Raw genomic sequence first — 3,428 nt, 5'->3', positions numbered from 1 at the left:
GTTAAATGTGCTATAAAAACTCAATTTGACTTTGACATTTCTCATTTGAAGAGTCTGTTTGTTTATTTTGATCGTTTCTGTACAGCTGACCAGAGTTGGTTTCACCCGAGGTCGTTAACTAAAACAACAATTTGTTCAAAAGACAAATTTTTGTGAGATTTAACAAAGTAAAAGGTTTGATTATTCATTCTCTGTTAATTCAACTCAGTGTTACAGCAGTAAAATATTTCTTTTATTTCCACAGTAGCTTTCCTGGAGAGATCTGCAGTACTTACCTGCCTAATGCTCTCAGCCACCTTGGATGGACAAGACTGCCAAATGCCTCAGTGTGCTAGTGAAGCGCAGCTGTTTCTTCTAAGCCCGATTTGAAAAAAAGATTTAAAATTGGTTTTGTTTTTTGTTTGTGTAAACACTTTGCACTGACCATTATTGGAGAATTAAAAAGCGCCTAAGTCAAGGAATGTGTGTGCACATAACAGAAAACTTGGCAAAGAACCAATTTTAAATCTTTAAGCACTTTGTTACTAGCAGCCTGTCACAAAACACATTTTGTATAGTGGTTTTCTTTTTTCTTTTTTTTTTTTAAATCTTGTGAATAAAATGTATACAAATGTGTGTGATTAATCACAATGTGTTAGTGTGTAATCACCCTGAGACATGCATGCCTGTCTGCTAGCGTCAGATCTAAAGCCATTTCTGATTTGGAGAGGCAGGCTGCAGATTCTGTCCAGATTATCCCAGCTCTGGTCACTAAACATCCAGTCTTCACTTATCAAATGTGTAAAATTCAAGACTGGTCCCAACAAGGCAAAAACTGCATAGCCACACAGTCCCAGCGTTTCCCACAGCAGCAGCAGCAGTGAAAAGAAAGTGGATAAAGGATGAATGAGTCTGTGCTTATCGGGTCTCTGCTCTCCCCCAAGCTGGCGTTGTTGTTGGTAGCCATGACAAGGGAGATAGTCCCAGCTTTATAAATAAAGGCCCAACACCCCGAAAAAAGAAAAACAGAAAAGAAAAAAAGGTCGGGATTCCGTGCGCAGACCAGGAATCCCCTAGCAGGCCGAAGCTCCAGACAGGAGTCGGCATGAGTGATTGAGTGAGAATCGAACCATCGCCTGTCTGTGCTTCAAGCTGCCAGGGGCGGGCGCAAGTGCTCTGCGCCACCTGCCGGGCCGTGGAATTCGTGCAAATTTGATATATTTGACTTCTCTGAAGACAAATTATTTTGAAAAGGAAAAATAATAATTTTAATGTGAGGCAAAACATGTATGGTGCTCGGTAAAGATGACACGCCGACTCACTTCTTCTTTTTTGTTTTGTTTTGTTTTTTTTTTGTTTGAGAAAGTTTGTTTCAACTTAGACCATTGTCAGTGACGTCATTCTACGCGACTACCACAGGCAAGGAAATGCCTGAATCTGTAGATCTTTTCTTTTCTTTTTGTTGTCTAAACAGAAAAATCCCGAACAGTCAGCTCACAAAGTTGCAGGTTGGTGGGAATTTGGCAGAACAGCCAATGACTTAAAGCATTAGGTGCATATATCTTGCCACAAGACATGTGTGCTAAGCTAGCTAAATTAGTTTCTGTTAGCGAATCAAGTTCAAGCTCCTCACATATCATCATCCAGGTACAGTCATATGCTGATGAGGAGATCCCATGCAGGCAACATTAAGGCAGTGTAACAAGTTAAATATGCACTGATTTAAGCTATTTCCTAATATCTAACCATTATGATAATGTTTGCCTGCAACTGACACAGCCAACACAAATGTCATTGAAAAAACAAAAGCCTGTGATAACATGTTTTTGTTTTTCTAGAATAGAAGAAGCACATTTTAAAAAGCCAGTAGGAATAATCTTTGTTGTTACTGCATGATTAGAATGAAGTACAACAAGTCTGGCTGGAATAAGAAGTGGTAATCTGTGTACTGTGCTAGTGATCTGCATAATCACCTTAGATGGTCATCTGTTTGGATGGCTGAAGTGGGCTAACGCCACAGCTAATTTCATCAGGCTGCTAATGAAACATCTAAAATGATAGATGGTTAACTACACAACGGAAGCAAGAGCATTACAATCACTTGATTTAATGAAAGATTTTCCCCCAAACTTTGATCCAAATGAGCAAAGTACTGCAACCATCTGAACCTTCTAGGTGTTACATGTTACAGTGTTGCACTCTGGCCAGCTTTAAAATGGAAAGTCTTTGTGTGGTTTACTGGGTTCTGTAAATGAGGCTCCTTTCATTTGTGAGCGTGTTGTTCTTCTCTTCCCTTTTGTCCACCTTACAAGGTGAAGGTGCTGCCCACCCATGATGCCAGCAAGGTGCGTGCAAGTGGATCCGGCCTTAAAACCACTGGAGTGCCCAGCTCTCTGCCAGTGAAGTTCAACATTGATGGCAAAGATGCAGGTGAGGGACTGCTGGCAGTGCAGATCACTGTGAGCGCATGAACGTGGACCACACAATAATGTAACCAAAGTGTTGATATTTAGGTAACAGTTTTTATTTTCTCCTGAAGGACCCAGACGGAAGCCCAAGAAGCAAATATCTGTGACAACCATGATGGGACCTACCTGGTGTCTTATGTGCAGACATGACTGACAGGTACACCACACTCATTAAGTACGGAGGAGACGAGATCCCTTATTCACCCTACTGAATCAGGGCTCTGCCCACCCGAGATGCCTCACTGTATTGATCCTGTCTCCCTCAATACTATTTAATATCTAAATGCTTGATTCATCATATTATAACAAATGTGCTGTTGTAGCTACTGACAGTGAGTTTGATTATATTTTTCCATCTACCAAAGAGAATAATATCTCTTAGTGGCAGGTGGATCACACACTGATTTAACACTTTGCATATGACTGCGTAGGATGAGCATTTATAACAGCATGTGTTGTTTTTGTTTATGTAAGGAAATACATCAGTTTCCCTTGTATTTTAAATTTGAGTGAAGATCCTAAATTGGCCTCACTCTTGACTTTGAGAAAGGCTGATCTGTGCTGTCCCTACATGAGCACAGTCAGATATAATACAGGCTTTCAGGAGCAGGAAGGCTAAAGGCTGTTTAATGTCTGATGTACTGTGTCAGACATTTGCGTTCTCACTTGCATGGATAATATCTTGAAAACTTCAGAGCTGCAGTGCATGTGTAAAGTGGCTAAAAGCAGTGCATTAACATGTGTTTTGTCTCTTTGCGTAGCTGCTCAGTCCATCCAGACTCCTCTCCATATGCAACAGTGATGCCGGCTCTCTCCAAGTGATTCCTTCATCATCAACATCTGCATCCACGATCCACCAGCTCAACAGCAACATCTGTCAGCTGTGCATCCAACTGGAGGCCTTCGCCTGCTGTGCTGAGGCGCTGGGCCGCGATTTCCGTCCCTTGTTGACGACCTGGCTGTATCCTGTGCTGGAGAAAG

At 41.5% G+C, this 3,428-nt stretch overlaps 1 long non-coding RNA gene across 1 annotated transcript; it reads left to right on the top strand.

Annotated features, from left to right (window-relative positions):
- Nucleotides 1-1,463: 1,463 nt before the first annotated feature.
- LOC112845591 (uncharacterized) lies at nucleotides 1,464-2,568 on the top strand. The gene is made up of 3 exons (XR_003218446.1): nucleotides 1,464-1,487; nucleotides 2,292-2,409; nucleotides 2,519-2,568. It is a non-coding gene; the product is annotated as an uncharacterized LOC112845591 (long non-coding RNA).
- Nucleotides 2,569-3,428: the final 860 nt, after the last annotated feature.

Source organism: Oreochromis niloticus, unplaced genomic scaffold, assembly GCF_001858045.2.
Source record: "Oreochromis niloticus isolate F11D_XX unplaced genomic scaffold, O_niloticus_UMD_NMBU tig00007991_pilon, whole genome shotgun sequence".
Taxonomy (NCBI): Eukaryota; Metazoa; Chordata; class Actinopteri; order Cichliformes; family Cichlidae; genus Oreochromis; species Oreochromis niloticus.
Note: the sequence above shows the minus strand (reverse complement) of the source record. Positions and strands in the feature narration are given on the sequence as shown.